The sequence below is a fragment of the Delphinus delphis genome, chromosome 10, assembly GCF_949987515.2.
Source record: "Delphinus delphis chromosome 10, mDelDel1.2, whole genome shotgun sequence".
Lineage (NCBI taxonomy): Eukaryota > Metazoa > Chordata > Mammalia > Artiodactyla > Delphinidae > Delphinus > Delphinus delphis.
In genome coordinates, this window is record NC_082692.2 from 57,016,471 (window position 1) to 57,041,473 (window position 25,003).

The window sequence follows — 25,003 nt, forward strand, 5'->3', positions numbered from 1 at the left end:
CAATTGTAATCGAGTGTTCCCAAATCAAACCAACAGAATGGGATACCTGTTATTTTAACTGACATGCAGAAGCCTCCAAAAGGCTTCAAGATTCCAAAATAGCTTCATTGAAAGATTCATTGCAAAAGACTAATGAAGGGGCTTCCCTGGCGGTCCAGTGGTTAAGACTCTAAGCTGCCAATGCAGAGGACATGGGTTTGATCCCTGGTCGGGGAACTAAGATCCCACATACCGCAGGGCCAAAAATTTTTTTTAATAAAAGCACTAATGAAAAGTCAAAGACACAAGAGTTACCCAAAACCAAAGGCTGTAAGACTGACGTGACTCTTACCACTCCCATCTATCTTCCTTTACCTGAGTACTCCCAGTCTACGAATCCTCTATCTGAATCGCCTTTCCACTCCGAAGAGACTATTAGTTACCTTTTATTTTATTTTTATTTTGTGTTTATAGTAAACTTTATTTTCATTGATTTCATTTAACATAATTTCAAAGTAGGTCTGTGCTTTAAGATAAGCAAAAGAACAGATATCCTAAATCTCATTAAGAGATCTTTTTCACACTGTTCCTCTGAGCAGGACACGGGGTTTCAGGGGCCCCAGTGGTGATACCTAATATTTTATCCCTGGAGATATTACCTGTAGATACAGAAAGAACAGATAACACCAACACACAAGAATCAAACTGTATGAGGGTACTACAGGAAGAAGCTCTTATGTTATACTTTATCCACCTCTTTAGGGTTGTAATGATAATGACTGACTTTTTTCTCTGCAAAGTTCAGTGTTGTTTTTTGTTGTTGTTGTTTGTTTTTGTTCAGTGTTGTTTTAAATAAAATGTCAGAATATGTGAAAATGCTGTACTCATTTATCTTAATACAGTAAAAATAGTGGAAGTTTAAAAATTCTTCATGAGTCCAATCTGGGCCATGACTACCACTGATGGGGTTTACCCAGCACACTAATTCCAAGTTTGGCGACCATCAGCAAACTGGCTCCCGCAATTAAGCCTGCAGGCATAAATTTTCCAGTGTGGTAGAATCTCGTTCCCATAATGCCAGCCAAGGTTCCAGATGTAACGAAGAAAACCTAAATGTTCCTTGGGTCCTGAGACCCCTGATAGGCACCCGGGCCTGCTAAACCACCGAAGAGGAGCCCGGCAGCCAGAGACGGGACACTGCCTGCTTTTGCATAACCAGTGATCCCACTTATCCCACCCGAAGCAACCAGTGCTGCGTAGCCAAAACCAATACAATATAAAGGCACTAGTGGGCTGGAGTCCTTCTGCATTGTTCTCTTTCACTCTGTCCAGACAGATTACACCAGGCCTGCACCTCCTTCCCGAAGGTCTGCACTGGCCGACAAGGGCGCACATGCCTTGGGGTGGAGAGTCGCCAAAGTTAACTTTTAACATCTTTTTAAAATTAATTAATTAATTTTTTGGCTGCGCTGGGTCTTCGTTGCTGCACACGGGCTTTCTCTTGTTGCGCTGAGCGGGGGCTACTCTTTGTTGCGGTGCGCGGGCTTCTTATTGCGGTGGCTTCTCTTGTCGCGGAAGACAGGCTTTAGTGCGCGGGCTTCAGTAGTTGTGGCATTCAGACTCAGTAGTTGTGGCTCTCGGGGGTCTAGAGCTCAGGCTCAGTAGTTACAGCGCACGGGCTTAGTTACTCCGCGGCATGTGGGATCTTCCCGGACCAGGGCTCGAACCCATGTCCCCTGCATTGGCAGGTGGATTCTTAACCCCTGCGCCACCAGGGAAGCCTTTAACTTTTAATGATCTCCTTTGGGTATCTTTCAGTCCTTTGTCACAGACTAAGGGCCACAGTTAAAGAATTTTTCCTAAACACAGGGAGCATCCCCAAAAGTATTTTGAAGAATTGAGTCCTAATCTGGGCTGTCAGATCTTCACCAGCTTGTGCACATGTAGGAAAGCCCCAGAATGGATGCAGGAGGCAGAATGGTGTAACTCTGAGAATGATACTCAAGATCCTGGATCTCCAACATGGTCCCCTTGTGGACCAGAAAAAGCTCGCAAAATAGCAGTGGATCTTTTATTTTTTTTTTTTTTTCATTCTTTTTTTTTTTTTTTTTTTTTTTTGCGGTATGCGGGCCTTTCACTGTTGTGGCCTCTCCCGTTGCAGAGCACAGGCTCCGGACGCGCAGGCTCAGCGGCCACGGCTCACGGGCCCAGCCGCTCCGCGGCACGTGGGATCTTCCCGGAGCGGGGCACGAACCCCTGTCCCCTGCATCGGGAGGCGGACTCTCAACAACTGCGCCACCAGGGAAGCCCAGCAGTGGATCTTTTAAAAGCTCTTCTCAAGGTTTTCCCTGCCTGAAGTGGTTGCTCTATTATTCACACCTGCAAACAAAAGAAAGATGAATTTAGGGCAGACTTTAAAGCCCATCTGGAAGCTCTCTTCCTATGGCATTCTGATTTCCATACAATAGATGATGCTGCCCAACCTGCTCTAACTGCCTTATTGGTAAATGTATTTTCTCCCCTGAGGTAAGTGGATTGATTAAAAGGCAGAAAATAGATGGGAAGTCACAGGTCTGACCAAATTTTGAGTTGTTTGTATATTTTGGAAATTAAGCCCTATTGGTCGCATCGTTTGCAAATACTTTCTCACAGTCCTTAGGTTGTGTTTTCCTTTTGCTTATGGTTTCCTTTGCTGTGCAAAAGCCTATAAGTTTAATTAGGTCCCATTTGTTAGCTGAGCACTTTGAAAGGATAACTCTCTCTCTTTTTTTTTTTTTTGGCCGCGCAGCTTTCGGGATCTTAGTTATCTGACCAGAGGTCGAACCCAGGCCCCTGGCAATGGAAACATGGAGTCCTAACCACTGGAAAGGATATCTTTTTATGTGCCCTACAATCTGTCCTTGGTATAGAGAGGAAGAATTCCAGCCAAAAATCCCTAATTTAATCAGTTACCCTAATATCTGCGGGCTACCTCTAATACTGACATTGGGAGATTAAAAAGTGCAGAACCTATAAATATTCAGATAGATGTAACTAAACCTCTTCCCAAATTATCTCAATATCCATTAAAATCCGAGGCCACACAAGGCCTCACGTTAGACCAAATCACCCAGGGGCTAACCGTTCCCTGTACCAGACCCGGTGTGTTGCTGTTAGCATAACTGATGCCATCTTGGGCCCTTACAATTTCTACTGTTTTTCACTGACCCTACTCAGGACTGTACTGTGCAGTGAATCACTTCTGTACTGTACCGTGCAGTGAATCACTTCTCTGTCATCAAGGGCTTTTTAGTTAATAAATATCGTTTAATAATCATTAGGTCCAGGAAGCCTCTATGCTCTGTTAGTCCCCAAACAATGATGAAAACCTTCCCTGACGTATTCCCAGCACCCATGAGACTAGTTACCCGTTCATAAATCTTAACTTACGAATGCACCTACTGCCATATCCTAGGTTAACTATAAAGAATTGTCCCAATGGTCCTTCATTTCTATTCCCTTCTGCCTATAAAACCTCTTGCTTTGTATACTCTTCAGAGCTCCTCTCTACCTGCTAAATTGGATGCAGTCTGACTCAGGAATGTCATGGTCCCAACGCGGGTTGGGAAAGAATTTCCAGATACAAGGCAGAATGTAAAGAAGATAGAATTTATTAAAGGGAAGGGTCGCTGCCAGAAGAGCAGGCCGGCTTCCTGATAATCAGGGAGAGCCGACCCGGAGCAAGTGTTACTGGTCTGTTTTTATATCCAGGGAACAAAGGAAGTTACGAGTCACCTGCTGATTGGGCAGGGTATGCATACTAACAGTGTGGCAGAGCAGGAGAAGAACGGGGCAAATACCTTTCCTTATATGGATTGGGAAAGGGACAGGGCATGACACTTGGGAGGAATCAGGGATATTGTAATGGTTGCTACATGACAGTGATAAGAGCCCGGTAACTCCCTGTCCCTCGATGTTGGCCCTTTGAGTTTATCTTGTCCGTTATCCTTGGAGCACCACAATGAATTGCTAATTAAAGCCAAAAGGGCTTTAAAATTTACTCAGTTGAATTTTGTTAACGGGAGAAAACAGCTGAAAGCTGTGGTCAGGAAAAATTTTGTGTGCCTGTGGACTGGGAATGAGCAAGTATCCCTGGTTGTGGTGGTGATGGGGGAAGGGACTGTCCTGAACGGAGCCTTCCTTAGGATTTGGTTCCCCTCCTTGAACGGGGCCCCAGAGGGTAATGAGTGGTCCCCTTTACAGCTCCTCCTGGCCAGCCTGGTCATCTAGATCTTGCTGGTCTCTGATTTGACCCCTGGCTTTGATCCCGTTCTTCCCTGGGGGGAGGCAGCCCTGGAGGGATGCCCTGCACACAAATGGGGAGGGGTGTAGGAAAACAGGATAAGACGGATGGAGCTCTGGGGTACCAAGAGAAGACAGGCGCCCAGTGGGTTAGGTGGGGTTTGTGGGGACCACCTCCTGGGTTGGGCTCAGAGGTCGTCCAGCAGGGCACTTGGTCCTGGGAGAAGCCGAGACGTCGGCCCTCCCAGCTTCCTAGAGAGGCCGAGAGGCCCGGGGCGGTGACGCGCTTGCGCGATACGGGCCAGAGGAGAGCCGGGCGCGGGGCTACTGGCGCGGCTTGGGCCGTGTGGTCAGGGCACCTAGGAGCTCGCGGCCGCGGGAGTCGGTGAGTGGGGCGGCAGGGCGGCGGGGCGGCGGGGCGGCGTTGGGGCGAGCGGGGCGGCGGGGGTTGTCTTGGGGGCGCGGGGTTCCCGGCGGGCGGCCGGTGAGGCTCGGCCTGGAGGCTGCGCCCGGGCTGGGGTCTGGCCTGGGAGCCCAACCGCCGCGGTGAGGGCGTATCTGCCTGCGCTTCGCTGCCCGGGGCGGGAATCTGGAGTAATGGTTTCTGTGTTTTATCACTTCTCCCAATTATGCAAACAAAGCGTATTCATAACATGTAATTAGATGACGCGGGTGAGCGTTAGAAAAGTGAAAGTATCCGCAATCCGTTGTTTTCGTTCGGAGGCTTCCTGACCTTTTAAAATTTGTGCACGATTATGCAAACTCTTATACATGTACAAATATATATTTTTAAGAAGTGGGATTATTTTACTGGTTTTTAAAGATATATAATCCATATATTTTATTTTTAATTAAAAAAATTGAGGTGTAATCCACATAGAACAACATAGTGATTTTAGGTGTACAACATGATTCCGTATTTGTATACTGTTGCTTTTAAAAAGCTTTTTTTAGTAGTATTGTGATAAAATGCACATAACATTTACCACACGATACATAAAAATTGATCATTTAAGCCATTTAAAAGTGTATAATTCAGTGACATTATGTACATTAATATTATTGCTTTTTGAAAATTATACCGTCTTCAACTTGTGGAATGCATTTGTTCATATATTGGTTAAATTTGGGGCCAGCAGTGTGACACCACTGAGACATATTTTTGCAAGTATAATTAAAAAAAAAATTTTGTTTTCCATAGTACACATTACATGAAGCTGTAAATGCTCAACAAGTGATGTGTATTAGGTTGATTGTTTTCGGAATGAAAGTACTATATAAAATACAGTTTTTAAACACAAGGTAAAGCTGTAACCTAAAACCACTCTACTGTCTTCTCACTTACATTGGCCTAAGAAATCAGAGAATGTTCACCTTCTTAAAAGTGTGGCGCAGTGGTTGAGAGTCCGCCTGCCGATGCAGGGGACACGGGTTCGTGCGCCGGTCCGGGAAGATCCCACATGCCGCGGAGCGGCTGGGCCCGTGAGCCATGGCCGCCGAGCCTGCACATCCGGAGACTGTGCTCCGCAACGGGAGAGGCCACAACAGTGAGAGGTGCTCGTACCACACGCACACACACACACAAACCCTTTTTATTTTGAATAATTGCAGACACACAGAGGGTGTCAGAACTTTACAGAGTTCCCTTATATCTTTACCTGGTTTACCTAAAGGTAATGTCTTGCATAACTACAGTACAGTCATCAAACTTAAGAAATTTGCAGGGGTCCAATACTATTAATTAAACTGCTGATTTATCCAGAGTTCATCACTGTCTCGCTAATGTTCTTTTTCTGTTCCAGGATCCAGTATACAATCCCTCATTCCATTTAGTTGTCACGTCTTCTAGTCTCCTTCAGTCTGTGACAGTTCCTCAGTTTTACTTGTTTTTCATGATTTTGAAGTATTTTGTATTTGTAATTTTAGAGTGACCCTCTCGATTTGGTTTTGTCAGATGTTCTGCTTAGATTGAGGATGATATCGATATGTCTTCTTACTGGTATACTACTCTCTTTGTTTTTGGTTGTGTGGGGTCTTAGTTGTGGCTCGTGGGCTCCTTAGTTGTGGCAGGCGGGCTCCTTAGTTGCAACTCGCCAGCTCCTTAGTTGTGGCATGTGAACTCTTAGTTGTGGCATGCATGTGGGATCTAGTTCCCTGACCAGGGATCGAACCCCAACCCCCTGCATTGGGAGTGCGGAGTCTTATCCACTGCGCCACTAGGGCAGTCACTAAATTATTCTAACTTTGGCCATTGGGAACTCTTTCAAGTTGGCTCCTGTTTCCCCTTACATGCTCCTTTCCTTTTTTGTGTCTTTCTCTGATTTTCAGGCACCACAAGCTATTCATCTTGTATTTTCACCTCCCCTAGCCCTGGAATCAACCATTTCTGCAAGGATTCCTGGTTTCGTTTATTGTAGAATAGTATTGAGAAACCAAATTTTGGGCACTAGGTTGAGTTCATTTCTTAATTGGCAAATTGGTATAAATATTATTTTAACATTTTAAATGTGTACTAGAAGCAATCTTTCTTTAGTGGCAATTGTCTTAGAAATTTGTTTGTTTATTATTAGTGTATAAAATAAACCTTATGTACTCTCTCACTGGCAGGAAAAAGATGAAAACGAGATTACTTAATGGGGATTTTAAAAGGAAATCAAAATTACATTGCATATTGCTTTGCAATGTTGTGTTGCTTTCTGCTGTGTAACAGGGTGAATCAGCTATATGTATACATGTGTGCCCATATCCCCTCCCTCTTGCGTGAGCAAATATTTATTGATTACCTATTGTGTGTCAGGTAATGGGGACCTATTGTAATAAATATGGCAGTTCAGAATCCTGATCTTATGAAGTTTACACTGTAATTGGGGAAAAAGGGAACAATAGGCACATCATTGAAATTTCTGAATATATTACCTAAAAGGTATGTAACCTAAAAGGTATGTAAGAAAGAAAACAAATTCATAGAACACCAATGACTTAGATATAATTTAAAAATAATCCTTCTTTGACACATCTGTTAACATAGCATTTCTTAAAGATGTGCCATACTGAAAAATGGGGAGTACTATAGTGCCATTCTATTGGCAGATACTCTTGGAGATTCCCAATTAATATATTACCAGGCTCTGAAACGTTCTGAAAGTAAGATATGTTTCATTTTCTTTAAGCTTTCCAAAGCTTGTATTTTTTTTTTACAAATGCAGCTCTGTAGTTTTTACCAGATCATATAAAAATGTATTTGAAATACTATCATAAAGAACAGTATAAAGAAGCAAATATAAATCATCTGAAGTCACACCATCCTGAGATAACCACATAAACATTTTGCTGCTGCCGTTCCTTTCTTTCATCTCTCCACATCTGTATAACGACACAGTCAAATGTGTATTTAGAGATTGTTCTAAAATACTGTCCTTATTGTATATGTACTTTTCTCTTTTTTCCTTTTCTCTCACCTCTCCATCCTCCATCCTGAAAATCACTATTAAGGATCTGGCTGTTACTTTGTTCCATATTCATATTATCATGTACAAGTTTTTGTGTAAGAAGATGTTAAATGGGATTGGTCCTGTACTCGGAGTGGGCTGAAACCCTAAACAGAAATGGTGAATGATAAGTGTCAAAACATTCTAACCATTTTTAGAGAGAGGCCCCAGACACATTTTCACGTGACTTATTAAAAGGTGAACAAAATTGGGCCTGTGAATCTTAGTCACCCCCCAACTTGAGCCTATGTGTGAATACTTATTCATATGAAGAGTGTTGGTTGGCCTGACAGTGAGCCAGCATTTTCTCTTCCTCATATAGCAGGGGATGCTATCTTCCCAGGTGCCAATCCAAGTGCAAGAGTAGGGAGTGAGGAAGGCAGTAATAAAGTCCTTTGAGAAGATTAAAGGAGGCTTGCATAAGAAGATTCTGCCATGTTATTTTCTGACTGGATGCTTGTTGACCTAAGGAAACTAACTCATCAGCCCAGCCAGCACCACATCCACTTCTATTTACAAAAGAATTCTGAGAATATGATATAGTCCTACAAGAGTTTGGGGAATACGCCATAAAATCAGAGGCTGCTAGAATTCCCCTGACATCAGCATAAGAAGAGAAGATTGTGATGGGGGTAAAGTACATTTCCACAGATGTGGGGCAAGAGGGTAAGTTTTCCATAAGTCAAATGATACCATAGATGTAAGTAGGCTGAAGCTGCCTTAAAAGAATCCCCTTTCAGGGTACCTGGCAGAAGGAAACGACCCCAAATATAAATCCTTTGAAAAGGAGGTAAGAGAAAAATTTAAAAGGGTAAACCAAAAGTGCATCACGCGGGCTTCCCTGGTGGCTCAGTGGTTGAGCGTCTGCCTGCTGATGCAGGGGACGCGGGTTCGTGCCCCGGTCTGGGAAGATCCCACATGCCGCGGAGTGGCTGGGCCCGTGAGCCATGGCCGCTGAGCCTGCGCGTCTGGAGCCTGTGCTCTGCAGCGGGAGAGGCCACAACAGTGAGAGGCCTGCGTACCGCAAAACCAAAACAAAACAAAAGTGCATCACTCAAATTAGGAAAAGGTGGACTATAAAAGGCCACTTCATCAAGGTGCCTGGGGTAGGGGTGCCAACAAAGAATCTACAAATGCATTCTCAAGAGGAGCTAGCAGCAGTTGGATGTCTGCCATAACAGACAGCATATAAGAGCCAAGAAAGAACTCCAGACAGCATCAGATTTTGCCTGGTTGCCTCTCATTTCTTTTCCCTGCTCTGACACTGGAAGAATCAGCAAGAAAGTGAGGAAGGCAAGCAGAACAAGATAGAAAAACAGTGAAAGAATAGATGATACTGCATCACTACTCACCCCGTCCCTTCTCATCTTCCTCACTGCCACTTTGCAGAAGCAAGAATCCAGCCTGAGCTAGGGGTAAGGGAGAAGATTTGAATTGGTTGCGAGATTGAAGTTTTGGTATTAAGTTAGACTGGGTTTTTTTATTATCTTTTTAAAGAAATATTTATTTATTTATTTGGCTGCCTCAGGTCTTAGTTGCAGCACACAGGATCTTTGTTGCCGCACCTTTTTAGTTGCAGAATGCAGGATCTTTAGTTGCGGCATGCAGGATCTAGTTCCCTGACCAGGGATCGAACTTGGGCCCCTTGCGTTGGGAGTGCAGAGTCTTAGCTACTGGCCCGTCAGGGAAGTCCCGGTTTTTTATTATCTTAAAAAATGGGTGGAACTGCCAAGAGATCTGAGATCAAGATTAATTCAGGGACAAGGAATATCCCAGAAAGTCTGTTTGGTCATCAGTGGAGAAAAGTAAGTTATTTCCTTTTTGCATTCCCTTGAGACTATCACATTTAATAAATAATATATAGATATAGATAGATACATATAGATATCTTGTATATATATATCGTGTGTGTATCACTATTAAATATATAAAATGCAAAAAAAATTACATTGCATATAAGATGATAGAGCAAAATGACAGAAAGAAGAAAATGTCCCTGAAAAATGCCCATATGCTTGCTTGGGAAATTTTCCCATTCTTTTTTTTTTTTTTTATACATTTATTTATTTACTTTTGGCTGCGTTGAGTATTCGTTGCTTCGCGCAGGCTTTCTCTAGTTGCGGTGAGCGGGGGCTACTCTTCGTTGCAGTGGGCGGGCCTCTCATCTCACTGGCGTCTCTTGTTGTGGAGCACGGGCTCTAGGTGCGTGGGCTCAGTAGTTGTGGCTCGCAGGCTCTAGAGCACAGGCTCAGTAGTTGTGGTGCACAGGCCTAGTTGCTCCGCGGCATGTGGGATCTTCCCGGACCAGGGCTCGAACCTGTGTCTCCTGCATTGGCAGGCGGATTCTTAACTACTGTGCCACCAGGGAAGTCCTCCCCTGTTCTTTTGAAAGCCATTTTCTTTTTTTTTTTTTTTTTTTAATTTATTTATTTAATTTATTTATTTTTGGCTGTGTTGGGTCTTCGTTGCTTCACGCAGGCTTTCTCTAGTTGTGGCGAGCAGGGGCTACTCTTCGTTGCGGTGCGTGGGCTTCTCATTGCGGTGGCTTCTTTCATTGCAGAGCATGGGCTCTAGGCATGCAGGCTTCAGTAGTTGCAGCACGCGGGCTCAGTAGTTGTGGCTCACAGACTCTAGAGTACAGGCTCAGTAGTTGTGGCGCACGGGCTTAGTTGCTCCGCTGCATGTGGGATCTTCCTGGACCAGGGCTTGAACCCATAGTCCCCTACCTTGGCAGGCAGATTCTCAACCACTGCTCCACCAGGGAAGCCCTTGAAAGCCATTTTCATTTGGGAATGAAACTGGGTGGAGGGATGAAGCTCTGGGGGAGAAGAGGCCTGCTCCATCTCAGGTTGCTCCCCAGGCCTGGGGGCTCCCATTTGTGGTATAATCTTAACAAGTTGATGAATGAAGCTTTTCTTCTGTCCTCAGAAGCTAGTTGGGACCTGGAAAGAACCCTGAGGCATTAGGATACCTAAATTTAATTGGGCAGTTTCAGCTCATTGGCCCCATCTCTTTACTATGCTGTGGGGCTTTCATTCAGACTTCGAAAGGCCCAGGAGGTCATTAACTATTTTTTTTCTTTTAAAGGAATGGTTTTCTTTTTTTTTTAATTTTTTTTGGCTGTGTCGGGTCTTAGTTGCGACATGTGGGATCTTTGTCTCAGCATGTAGGAATTGTGGTGCACGGGCTTCTCTCTAGTTGTGGCGCTCGGGCTCCATGGCGCGTGGGCTCTCTAGTTGTGGCTTGTGGGCTTAGTTGCCCCGCGGCATGTGAGATCTTAGTTCCTTGACCAGGGATTGAACCATCGTCCCCTGCATTGGAAGGCGGATTCTTTAACACTGGACCACCGGGGAAGTCCCAGGAAGTCACTAACTTTTATCCATGTTCATGGTTGCAGGGGCTGGGCTCAGAGGGCTGGAATCTTTTGCCATATTCACAGACAGTTGCCCTCATTTTTCTGTTGGTCCGTCTTCTCATCCCCTCTTTACAAATACTTCACTGACCTCTTCGGACATTTCTGCAGCAGCTGCTTCAGAACAGGTCAGCTTGGAGGCTTATGTTTGGTGCTGATTTCCCCGTGGGTCTCAATTTCCTGAGATAGGTCAGTGCCATTTACATTTCCCGCTGGGTGCGTTTCTTCAAAATATTTCTCTCTGGTCTCCAGTTCATTGTGTTGCGTCTCACTCCCGGATTTCTCTGCACCTGAGTGTCTTTCTCTTCCCCAGTCTTTCTGCAAGTTTGGCTGGGAAAGTCTCTCGCCTCTTTCTCTGACTCTCAGCTCCCTCCTGAGCAGCTCCCGTTGGTGCTGCTGCGGCTCAGCAAGGCTGGAGCCTGCCCCTGCCGCTCCGGAGGCACCTTTCCTCTTCAGCCTCCCCTTGTTGTGTCTTCAAGTCTCTTTTTATAGGCCTTCAGTTATGTACCTTATCACTTCTCAGTTTTTCTTTGCTTTTGTTTTCTCTGTGTACTTATTTTCCTTACCCCATCCCCTTCTTTCGCAGCAAAGCTTCATTTCTCTGCCAAAACTTCAGCAGCTTCGTCAGCGCGTATGATCCCAAAGTAGTTCTTCAATTGATTCTCCATCCCCTTGTAGCAGCACTGCAATTTCTTTTATCTGGATGATGGTGGGGATATTGAATAATAGCCTCCGAACTGAGAAGAAACTTTGAGACCAAAACGTGAAGCAGGCAACTCCATGAAGTATAATTATGATGTTTATTGTGGGTACTTATATGGGGGCAGTACGGGCGGACAACCACCAGAGGCATTTGTAGCTGAACTCTATGCTGCCAGAAGGGGCGTGGGGGAATTCATTTATTTATTTTATTTATTTTTTAAAAAATGTTTTCTTATTTATTTATTTTATTTATTTATTTTTGGCTGCACTGGGTCTTTGTTGCTGTGCGCAGGCTTACTCTAGTTGCGGAGAGCCAGGGCTACTCTTCGTTGTGGTGTGCGGGCTTCTCATTGCAGTGGCTTCTCTTGTTGCAGAGCACGGGCTCTAGAGCACAGGCTCAGTAGTTGTGGCACACAGGCTTAGTTGCTTTGCGGCATGTGGGATCTTCCTGGCCTATGGCTCGAACCCGTGTCCCCTGTATTGGCAGGTGGATTCTTAACCACTGCACCACCAGGGAAGCCCTGGCATGGGGGAATTTAAAGGGACCAAAGCTAAAGATAGAATCTGACTACTAAGCGAGAAGCACATTCGTGCCAGTGGGAACTGGGGGTTTCTCCTCCCTTCTGAGGTCTCATGAACATTATTCCTCATGGACCATTAACCATCTAGACTAGCAAAATGCATTCTTCCAGTTTTCATATCAGATAAAGGCAAGAGTAAGAGTTGATAGGGAACTTATCTGGCTTTGGGTGCATTCCTTGTGAGTAGGCTAAAGCTCAGAAAGGGGACTGTGGGCCTAAGATGGAGCTGACAAAGTGAAGTCAGTGTGGTCCAGCCACATAGATGGCATGCTTTCTTCATCCCATCTCAGTTTACAGTCATCTGTTTGGAGAGTCCTAGCAGTACTTGCTGAGTTCAGGAGATGTTTGTAGGTGATGATGGCTTCTGGTTGAGGTAACGGTTTCTTTAAATTTTCTTAACAGTGGTGGGAGGTGGAAGGTTCCACCCTTTCAGGGGAAGATGACCATCATCTGTGACTTGGTGCACTGAGTAATGGGGTCACTTTACAACAGGTGCCAAGGTCTGCAGTCTACCTCATACTTCAGTTGGAGGATGGAGGGAATGAAAAGTGCCCATTGAACTGAGGAGATAGCTTAAGACTGAAAAAGAAGGCAGGCAGCTCCATATAATCAGTGGATCAGTTTATTAGAGGGTAATTTACTCACATGGTGAGATCAGGTGGGTGAACTAGAAGCATTTGCAGCTGCACTCCGCACCACTGAGGGGCCTCTGGAACAGTTTTATTGTTAACCTAGGTATGGGGGGGGGGTATGTGCTTGGAAATAGGAAGTGCATTTCTTTTTTCTTTTTTTTTCTGGGAAGTGCATTTCTAAGTCAAGTTTTATGAATGGGTAACTCGTCTGGTGGGCGATGGGAATGTGTCAGTGAAGATCTTCATTGCTGTTTGGAGACTGTTAGAGCATAGAGGCCACCTGGAACTAATGATCCTAAAACAATATCTATTAACTACAAAGCCCTTGATGACAGAAAAGTGATTTTACCTCATAGTACAGTCACAGGAAGGGTCACTGGAGGGACAGGAGGAATTGAATGGGCCCATGATGGTGGCAGTTATGCTAACAGCCATACATACTTCTTTGTAGACTCTTGGTTTGATTTTGTTTTAATATGCTCTTTCTTGCTTTTTTCTTTTGCATGTTGTGGTTTTGGGCAGCATTTTACTCTCTTTTGTTCTCTACCTCAGTTGTCAATTTTTGTCTTACTTTGTTCTCAGTTCAACCAGCCTTCTTTGGTTTGGTTGTTGACTCAGTGGCTAAAACAGAACAAGGGTCAGTGGGGTTTCTTTTCCCTTTTGCAGTTACTTGAGCTGCAGCCACCATCTACATACAACTGCCCTTCAAGGACATGTAACCTATTCTGCTGAGTGCCCACCTTTTCAGTCCTGGGAGCTGGTACTCAGTACCTTTTTTTTTTTTTTAATTGGCTGCACCCCGTGGCATGTGGGATCTTGGTTCCTTAGTTTCCTGACCAGGGATTGAACCTGGTCAGTGAAAGCGTCCAGTCCTAACCACTGGACATCCAGGGAATTCCAGTTGCTTTGTTTTTTAAGCAGAATTATTTATCACTTTGCTGATTATAAAAATAATGTACAATTCAGGGAACATAGACAAATAGGAATGGAAAGGTCTCTAGTCGCACTTGCCAGAGGAGATTAACTGCTGAAAACACTTTGGTGGCCAAGGCTTAGGAACTTTTTTGTGCCTATGCAAACTGTGCTTTATTTTTATTTTGTTTAAGACATAAGTGAGCTCATAAGTATAATTTCTAAAACTTGCCTCTTAATTTACTTTTTTGGGGGGAAATTGGGAAAAGACAAAAAATACAAAGAAGAAAATAACAGGCAGGCGTATTTCCAACACACAGGAGTAACCTCTTCTAACATTTCGGCATATTTGCAGTCATCATTGTACAATCTTAAAAGAAAAAGAGACCTTGAACATAAATGTTGTGTTAAAAAAATCAAATCACTACAAATAAAGTCTCCCTTTAACTGTTATTTCCAACCTCTCCACTTCCACAATCAGTAGGAGTTTTTGTAAATCTTTTTAGGCCATTTAAAAACCTTTCGAAAAAAAAAAAATAAAAACCTTTCGAGTGCTTTTATGTACATCAGACCTAAGAAATTTAAACATAAATATGATTTTAGGTTTTTTCTCCAATTATACCTAAGTTCTTTTTAACTTAGCATACGTTTTTGATACTGTTGGGAAAAGCAGTCAGGCGCAGCTGCTTCTCTCTAGCATAACTCTGCAAGAGTAGCCCTGGCTGAGGACATTTTCTTGCAAAGAAATCAAGAACCCTCATAGCCTGTGCTGTGCTTAGCCTTTTGAGGGACTATCTTTACCTGTTCAGTGCTTAATGTGTACCCCTTTTTTCTTCTTTTTTTTTTTGGAGAATTATGTTTTTTAAAAAAATTTATTTTATTTTATTTTTGGCTGCGTTGGGTCTTTGTTGCTGCGCGCAGGCTTTTCTCTGGTTGCGGTGAGTGGGGGATACTCTTCCTTGTGGTGCGTGGGCTTCTCTTGTTGCTGAGCACGGGCCCTAGGCATGTGGGCTTCAGTAGTTGTGGCACGTGGGCCCAGTAGTTGTGGCTCGCAGGCTCTAGAGTGCAGGCTCAGTAGTTGTGGCGCACGGGCTTAGTTGCTTTGCGGCATGTGGGATCTTCCCAGACCAGGGCTCGAACCCGTGTCCCCTGCATTGGTAGGTGGATTGTTAACTACTGTGCCACCAGGGAAGCCCCCCTTTTTTCTTCTTAGGTGCATGTGTCAATGGCCCCCAGGCCCTCCCTTGCTTTCTGTATTTCAGACCCCATGGGTAAGGGGCCAAGGTTCTTCTACTGTATCATGAAGGGTGGTGCTGGTATCTGTTCCACCTGCATGGCTTTGGCTGCGAAGTGGATCCGTTGGTCATGGGGGACCAGTGGTTTGCAGGGGGTTGAATCTTGTACACTTTGTTTTCTTCTCTTGCTCTAAGCGAACACTGTATCACTTGAGCCTCGTGTGTGTGTTGTCTGTTCTCAGGAACTTAGAATTACGCTCTGTCTCTTCTGTGGGTGGCACTGATCTGCTTTTTAACCTTGGCTGCATAGCTTGACCACCCAGTGAACAGTGAAACAATTGTATTGTTTCTTAAAGGTCTTGTACAGTCTTTTAAATTGTTGTATGGTATTTCATCCTATAAAGTGCTACACTTTTATTTAGTTGTATTGATGGGCAAGTAGGTCATTTCCAATATTGTGTTATTACAAAGAGTACTCTAGTGAACACCTGTGTAAATGCCTCAATACCTGTGCAAGTGTTTTTCCAGGGAGCTTCCTAGAACTGAAATTTCAGGGGCATAGGTAATATGACTTTTTAGCTTCACTGCAGACTTTCAAACTACTTTTCCTAGTGGCTGTAAACATTTACACTTCTGTCCAGTGGTTTGTGCTTTTGTTCTTTTTTTTTGGACAAGAGGTTTTAAAATACTGAATAGTCATATATCATCCTTTTTCCTTTGTTTCCTTAAGAAATCCTTGCTTACCCCAGGGCTCTTACTCCTTTTTGTTTGTTTTAATATTAATTAATTAATTTATTTGGCTGCATCAGGTCTTTGTTGTGGCACACAGGATCTTTAGTCGCGGTATGCGAACTCTTAGTTGTGGCATGTGGGATCTAATTTCCTGACCAGGGATCGAACCCAGACCCCCTGCATTGGGAGCATGGAGTTTTAGCCATTGGACTGCCAGGGAAGTCCCTGTTTGTTTTTGAAGTTAAATCTTTAGCTAGAACTCGTTTTTTGTGTGATCCCCTGCAGGTACTGAAGGATGGCTGTATCCGTCTATCTGGGAATGGAGTTGCAAGTAGTAACTGTACGTTTAACTTAATGATGCGTGACTGTTTTCCAGTGTGGCTGCACAATTTACATTTCCACCAGCAGTGTATGAGTGTTCCAGTGTTTATCTCTACATCCTTACCAACATGTTATTTTCTGACTGTTTGATTCTAGCCATCCTAGTGGATGTGAAGTGGTATCTTATTGTGGTGGTGATGTGCTTTTTCCCTGATGACTAATGTTGTTGAGGATCCTCTGTGTTTTTCAGCCATCTTTATAGTTTCTTTGGAGAAATGTCTGTTAAGATGCTTTGTCTAATTTTAATTGTGTTGTCTTTTCATTATTGAATTGTAAGTTATTTATATTTTCTAGTGACAAGTCCCTTATAAGATATGTGATTTGTAAATTTTTTTTTCCCACTCTGTGGGTTGTCTTTTCACTTTCTTCATGAGACCTTTGAAGCACAAGAATTTTAATTTAGGTGAAGTCCAATTTATCTATTTTTTCTTATTTTTGCATGTGGGATGCATTTGGTAGAATCCATTGACTAATCCATTGTCACAAAGTATTACACTTACATTTTATGATAAGAATATTATAGTTTTAGCTTCTTACATTTGGGTCTTTGATCCATTTTGAGTTAATTTTTGTATATTGTATTATGTAGGGGTCCAACTTCATTCTTATTCATGTAGACATATAGTTGTCCATGTACCACTTGTTGAAAAGACTATTCTTCCTCCCTTTGTGTGGTCTTGGCACACTCGTTAAAAATAAATTGACAATTTGTGGACTCTTAATTCTGTTTCATTGATCTTTATGTCTTTCCTTATGCCAGAACCACACTGTCTTGATGACTGCTGCTTTTTTATAAAGTAAGTTATGGAATCTATTCTCCCAGCTTACGCTTTTTAGTTTTAGTGTTTCATTTTTTTAATAGATTATACTCACTCAAAGTTATTATAAAATATTGCTGTAGTCCCTGTGCTGGACAATATATGCTTGTAGCTTATTTATTTCATACATAGTAGTTTGTACCTCTTAATCCTCTACCCCTGTCGTGCCCCTCCTCCCTTCCCTCTTCCCATTGGTAACCACAAATGTTTTCTCTGTTTCTGTTTTGTTATATTCATTTGTTTGTTTCATGTTAAATTTTAATTAATTAATTTATTTGGCCATGCCACACGGCATGTGGGATCTTAGTTCCCTTACCAGGGATCGAACCCACACCCCCTGCATTGGAAGCTCGGAGTCTTAACCGCTGGACTGCCAGGGAAGTCCCTGTTTCATTTTTTAGATTGCATATTTAAGTGATAACATACAGTATTTGTCTTTCTTTTTCTGATTTATTTCACTAAGCATAATACCCTCCAGGTCCAACCATGTTGCAAATGACAAAATTTCATTCTTATTTATGGCTGAGCAATATTCCACATCTTCTTTATCCATTCATTTGTTGATGGACACTTAGGTTGCTTCCATGTCTTGGCTATTGTACATAATGCTTTTATAAGCACAGAGGTGCATGTATCTTTTCAAATTAGTGTTTTTGTTTTCTTTGGGTATATACCCAGGAGTGGAATTGCTGGATTATATGACGGTTCTATTTTTAGTTTTCTGAGGAACCTTCATACTGTTTTCCATGGTGGCTGCACGAATTTACATTCCCACTAACAGTGTACTAGGGTTCCACATCCTCACCAACATTTGTTATTTGTGATCTTTTTGATGATAACCATTCTGACATGTGAGGTGATATCTCATTGTGGCTTTGATTTGCATTTTTCTGATGATTAGCAGTGTTGAACATCTTTTCATGGGCCTGTTGGCTGTCTATATGTCTTCTTTGGAAAAATGCCTATTCAGGGTTTCTGCCCATTTTTTAGTTTGGTTGTTTGTTTTTTTGACATTGAGTTGTGTGAGCTGTTTATATATTTTGGATTTTAACCCTTTATCGGTAATATCGTTTGCAAATATTTTCTTCCATTCAGTAGATTCTCTTTTCATATTGTCAGTGGTTTCCTTTGCTGTGCAAAAGCTTCTATGTTTAATTAGGTACCATTTGTTTATTTTTGCTTTTGTTTCCTTTGCCTTAGGAGACAGATCCAAAAAAATATTGCAATGATTTATGTCAAAGAGTGTTCTGCCTATGTTTTCTTCAAGGAGATTTATGGTTTCTGATCTTAACATTTAGGTCTTTAATCCATTTTGAGTTTAATCTTTACTTCATTTTGAGTTTATTATTGTGTATGGTGTGAGAAAATGTTCTAATTTTCATTCTTCTACATGTAGCTGTCCAGTTTTCCCAGCACCACTTATTGAAGAGACTGTCTTTTTTTACTTTGTATATTCTTGCCTCCTTTGCCGTAGATTATTTGATCATAAATGTGTGGGTTTATTTCTGGACTCTCTATTCTGTTCCACTGATTTATGTGTCTTGTATGTGTATGTGTGTGCACACATGTGCAGCACCATACTGTTTTGATTACTGTAGCTTTGTAGTGTACTCTTAAGTCAAGGAGCATATCTCCAACTTTGTTCTTTTTTCTCAAGATCACCTTAGCTATTTGGGATCTTCTGTGGTTTCATATAAATTTTAGGATTATTTGTTTTAGTTCTCTGAAAAATGCTGTGGGTTTTTTGATAGGGATTGCATTAAATCTGTAGCTTGCTTTAGGTAGTATGGACATTTTAATAATATTAATTCTTCCAATCCATAACCACAGGATTTCTTTCCATTCTTTGTTTCATCTTCAGTTTTCTTCAATAATGTTTTTTTTAATTAATTAATTTACTGGCTGTGTTGGGTCTTTGTTGCTGTGTGCAGGCTTTCTCTAGTTGTGGCGAGTGGGGGCTACTCTTTGTTGTGGTGCACGGGCTTCTCATTGCAGTGACTTCTCTTGTTGTGGAGCATGGGCTCTAGGCACGCAGGGCTTCAGTAGTTGTGGCACGTGGGCTCTAGAGTGCAGGCTCAGTAGTTGTGTTGCATGGGCTTAGTTGCTCCACAGCATGTGGGATCTTCCCAGACCAGGGCTTGAACCCGTGTCACCTGCATTGGCAGGCGGATTCTTAATCACTGCACCACCAGGGAAGTTCCTCAATAATGTTTTATAGTTTTCAGAGTATATAGGTCTTTCACCTCCTTGGATAAGTTTATTCCTAGGTATTTTATTCCTTTTGATGCAATTTTAAGTAAGGTTGTTTTCTTGCATTTTCTTTCTGATTCTTCATTACAAGTAAATAGAAAAGCAATAGATTTGTATATATTAATCTTGTATCCTGCAACCTTACTGAATTAATTTAGTCTAACAGTTTTTTGGTGGAAGCTTTGGAGACCTTAGGGTTTTCTATATATAGTATTATGTCATCTGCAAATAGGGACATTTTTACTTCTTCCCTTCCAGTTTGGTTGCCTTTTATTTTTTTTTCTTTTCTGATTACTGTGGCTAGGATTTCCAATACTATGTTAAGTAAAAGTGGCAAGAGTGGGCATCCTTGTCTTGTTCCTGATTTTCGAGGGAAAACTTTGAGCTTTTTATCCTATGGCGTTAGCTCTGGGTATGTCATAAATGGCCTTTGTTATGTTGAGATATTTCCCTGTAAGCCAACTTTGAAGGGAATTTTTAAATTTTGTCAGATGCTGTTTCTGCATCTATTGAGATCATGTGGTTTTTATTCTTTATTTTGTTAATGTGGTGTATCTCATTTATTGATTTACGGATGTTGAGCCATCCTTGCATCCCTGGAATAAATCCCATTTGATCATGGTGTGTGATCCTTTTTATATATTGTTGAATTTGGTTTGCTCATATTTTGTTGAGGATTTTTGTGTCTAGGTTCATCAGAGATACTGGCCTGTAATTTTCCCTTTTTGGTAGTGTCTTTGTCTGGTTTTGGTATCAGGGTAATGTTGGCATTGTACAATGAATTTGGGAGTGTTCTCTCCTCTTCAAAAGTTTGAGAGGAATAGGTATTAGCTCTTCTTTATATGTTTGGTAGAATTCCCCTGTGAAGCCATCCAGTCCCGAGATTTTGTTTGTTGGGAGTTTTTTGATTTCTAATTTAATTTCACTACTAGCGATTGGTTTGTTCAGATTGTCTGTTTATGATTCAGCCTTGGAAGAGTGTAGGTTTCTAGAAATTTATCCATTTCTTCTAGGTTGTCCAGTTTGTTGGCATGTAACTTTTTGTAGTATTCTCTTAGGATTTTTTTGCATCTCTGTGATATCGGTTGTAGTTTCTCCTCTTTCATTTATTATTTTGTTTTCTTGGGTCTTTTCCCTTTTTTTGTTAAAGAGTCTGGTTAAAGGCTTATCAGTTTTGTTTATCTTTTCAAAAAAAAACCCAGACAGTTCTTAGTTTTATTGATCTTTTCTGTTGTTTTAAATCTCAATTTTATTTATTTTCTCTCTGGTCTTTATTATTATTTCTTTTCTTCTGCTGATTTTGGGCTTCATTTATTCTTGTTTTTCTAATTCCTTTAGATGGTAAGTTTGGTTGTTTGAGATTTTTCTTGTTTCTTGAGATAGGCCTGTATTGCTATAAACAACTGCTTTATCTGTGTCTCATAGATTTCGGAAAGTTGTGTTTTTATTTTTATTTGTCTCAAGGTACTTTCAGATGTTCTCTTTGATTTCTTCTTTGACCCATTGGTTTTTTAGTAGCATGTTTAGTCTCCACATGTTTGTATTTTTCCCATTTTTCTTCTTGTAATTGATTTCTAGTTTCATATCATTGTGATTGGAAAAAATGCTTGATATACTTTCTGTCCTCTTAAATTTGTTAAGAGTGTTTCGTGGTTTAGCATGTGATCTATCCTGGAGAATGTTCCATGTACACTTGAAAAGAATGTGTATTGTGTTGGTTTTGATGGAATGTACTATAGATATCTATTAAGTCCAGTTGGTCTAATGTGTCATTTAATACCACTCTTCGTTGATTTTATGTCTAGATGATCTGCCCATTGATGTAAGTGGGGTGTTAAAGTCCCCTACTGTTATTGTATTACTGTCAATTTCTCCCTTTATGTCTGTTAATATTTGCTTTTTGTATTTAGGTGGTCATATATTGGGTACATATATGTTAACGAATGAATGTTATATCTTTTTTTTTTTTTGGCTGCGCCGTGTGGCTTGCATGATTGTAGTTTCCTGACCAGGGATTGAACCCACGCCATCGGCAGTGAAAGTCCTAACCACTGGACTGCCAGGGAATTCCCACATATCTTCTTCTTGTATTGATTTCCTTTATTATTGTGTAATGTCCGTCTTTGTCATTCGTTATAGACATTGTTTTAAAGTCTACTTTGTCTGATATGAGTATAGCTGCCTCAGCTTTCTTGTCGTCTCCACTTGCTTGAAATATCTTTTTCCATCCCCTCATTTTCAGTCTGTGGTGTCTTTAGCTGTGAAATGAGTCTCTTATAGGCAGCATATAGATGGATCTTGTTTTTATATTCAATTAGCCACCTTTTGTCTTTCGATTGGAGCATTTAGTCCATTGACATTTAAAGTGATTATTGATAAGTATATACTTTTTGCCATTTTGTTAACTTGTTTTCTTGTTTTTTATAGTTCTTCTTTGTTCTATTCTTCTGTTCATTTCTTCCTTTGTGGTTTGATGATTTTCTTTAGTAGTATTCTTGTGTTCCTTTCTTTCTAGTATTTGTATATCTATTATAGTTTATTGATTTGTGGTTATCATGGGGTTCATATATGTTGACCTGTAACTATATCTACTTGTTTTAAACTGATAATCATTTAAGTTCAAAATACATTCTAAACGATTTATATTTTTCATTCCCCTCCCCCACATTTTGTTTTTGATTTCATATTTTACATCCATGTTTCTCCCTTAACTGTTTACTGTAGTTACAGTTGATTTTACAATTTTTGTCTTTTAATCTTTGTGCTAGCTTATTTAAGTGGTTGATCCTCAGCCTTTACTATATATTTGCCTTTGCTAGTGGGGTTTTTCCTTTCCTATATATGTATTTTAAAATTTATTTATTTTTGGCTGCATTGGGTCTTCGTTGCTGCGCACAGCCTTTCTCTAGTTGTGGTGAGTGGGGACTACTCTTTGTTGCAGTGCCCGGGCTTCTCATTGCTGTAACTTCTCTTGTTGTGGGGCACGGGCTCTAGGCATGTGGGCTTCAGTAGTTGTAGCACATGGGCTCAGTGGTTGTGGTTCATGGGCTCTAGAGCACAGGCTCAGTAATTGTGGTGCACGGGCTTAGTTGCTCCGCGGCATGTGGGATCTTCCTGGGCCAGGGCTCGAACCCATGTCCCCTGCATTGGCAGGTGGATTCTTAACCACTGCACCACCAGGGAAGTCCCCTTTCCTATAAATTTTTACTTTTTATTGTAGCCTATTCTTTTCCACTTAGAGAAGACTCTTTAACATTTCTTTTAGGGCCTGTTTAGTATTGATGAACTCTTTTAGTTTTTTGCTTGTGAGAAGTTCTTTATCTTTCCATCAATTCTGAATGATAACCTTGTTGGTTAAAGTGTACTAGGTTGTAGGTTTTTCCCCTTTAATACTGTAAATATATCATGCCACTCCCCTCTGGCATGCAAAGTTTCTGCAGAAAAATTTGCTGATAGCCTTATAGGGGTTCCTGTATATATGACTCTTTGTTTTTCTCTTGCTGCCTTTAGAATTCTCTTTATCCTTCATTTTTGCCATTTTAATTATAACATTTCTTGGTGTGGGTCTCTTTGGGTTCATCTTGTTTGGGACTCTCTGAACTTCCTGTACCTGGATATCTGCTTCCTTCTTCAGGTTCGGGAAGTTTTCAGTCATAATTTCATCAGATACCTTTTCAATCCTTTTTTCTGTCTCTTCTCCTGGAACCCCTATAATGTGAATGTTGATATGCTTGATATTGTTTCAGAGGTCTCTAAAACTGTTCTCATTTTTTAAAAAAATCTGGTTTTTTCTTTGCTGTTCTGATTGGGTGATTTCTATTATTCTACCTTCCAGATCACTTGTGCATTCCTTTCTATCAGCTAGTCTGCTGTTAATTCCTCCTAGTGTGTTTTTCATTTCAGTTATTGTATTTTTCATTACTGACTGGTTCTTTTGTACATTTTCTAGTTCCTTTTTAAAATTCTCACTGTGTTTATCTATTCTTTTCCCTAATTTAGTTACCATTCTTATTACTGATGCTTAGAATTCTCTATCTGCTAAATTATTTATTTCTCTTTCATTAGTTTTTTTTTTCAGGGGATTTATCTGGTTCTTTCATGTGAGACAGACTCTTCTGTCTTCTCATTTTACTTAACTTTTTGTGTTTCTGTGAAATTAGGTGAAACAAGTTACCTGTCCCAATCTTGAAGGGGTGTCCTTGCGTGAGAGCATTCCTATACAATCTGTGTGTGCCCAGTGGCTTTGGTGCGAGAACTGGATCTGACGTGAGCATGAGTCACACCTTCCCCCAGGGTGTGCTCACAGCTCTCACCTTAGTGGGAGGTGGGGCTGGAGATGGAGGGGTTAGAGCTAGAGCCAGGTGTGAGCCAGAGCTTCTCCTATGCTCAATAGCCAACACCACCCTATTGGGAGTAAGGGTGTGTCTCAAGTTGCTGGAGCAAAAGCCCTGAGGATCGGGTCCAAGCCTGTTCTGTTTCTTTTAAGTATGTGCTCTCCTCCCTCCCAGGACTGGCACCCTTGCCACCCAGGAGCTGTTCCGCTGCCTCTGCATCTCCAGCAATAGCCACCCTCAGATGCAGTGTCAGGTCTGTTGCCCAAGTGTGCACTCTCCTTAGCAATGGCAGCCTTCACCCTAGTGGGGAGCTACACCAGAGTTAGAGGGACTGGAGTGGGTGCTTGCTGTGGGCCAGGTTGCTTGCTGGGGTGGTCGCAGGAAACCAGCCAGTGCCCCGGGTGGTTTCAGTCTGCTTCCTTTACTTCCTTTACTTTGTTTCCGGCAGTGTGCATGCTGTTCACGAGTGGAGCCCTCCTGTAAGTCCCACTGGTTTTCAAAGCAGCCAAGGGGACTCGTCTTCCTGGTGTTGGACTCCAGATCTGGGGTGCCCAATATGTGGTTTGAACCCCTCATTCCCCAGTGAGGATCTGTGAGCCCATGATTATCCCCCTTTTCTGTGTCCCCTCCTCTCGGCTTAGGTCCCAACATAATTTCTTCTCCTCTCTTCCTGCCCTACTCCTTGTGGATCTTTCTTTATAGCCTTGGTTGTAGAAGAGTTTTTCTGCCCATCTCCAGCTTGTTTTTAGTAAGAATTGCTCCACATGGAGATGTGTTTTTTAAAAAAATATTTATTTATTTATTTGGCTGTACCAGGTCTTAATTGCCTAGTGTGGGATCTTCGATTGTGGCATGTGGGATCTTTTAGTTGCAGCAAGTGAACTCTTGGTTGCAGCAGGTGGTATCTAGTTCCCTGACCAGGGATTGAACCTGGGCCCCCTGCATTGGGAGCTCAGAGTCTTAGCCACTGGACCACCAGGGAAGTCCCATAGATGTATTTTTGATGTGTTCTTGGGGATGTGAGCTCATTGTCCTCCTACTCTGCCATCTTTTTTCTACTCTGCCATCTTGATCTCTTCCCTCTCTTCCAGCTTATTCTTTTTCAAGATTGTGTTGTGTATTATGTGGGTCTCTTGAGTTTCCATATGTTAGGATCAGCTTTTCAATTTCTACGAAGAAGCCAGCTGGGATTCTGATAGGGATTTTTTTGAATCTATGGATAAATTTGGACAGTATTGTCATCTTAACAATGTTTTGTCTTCTGAT

General features: G+C 41.9%; 1 protein-coding gene and 1 pseudogene across 1 annotated transcript in view; one reads left to right on the forward strand and one right to left on the reverse strand.

Annotated features, from left to right (window-relative positions):
- Positions 1 to 932: 932 nt before the first annotated feature.
- Positions 933 to 1,289, reverse strand: LOC132432889 (transmembrane protein 14C pseudogene; annotated as a pseudogene).
- A 3,273-nt stretch (positions 1,290 to 4,562) lies between these two features.
- The window catches only part of ZNF445 (zinc finger protein 445), a 29,400-nt gene continuing 8,959 nt past the window's right edge, over positions 4,563 to 25,003 (forward strand). Inside the window, exon 1 of the mRNA XM_060022216.1 lies at positions 4,563 to 4,645. The gene's annotated coding sequence lies outside the window, so the exon portion shown is untranslated. The remainder of the gene's footprint in view (positions 4,646 to 25,003) is intronic.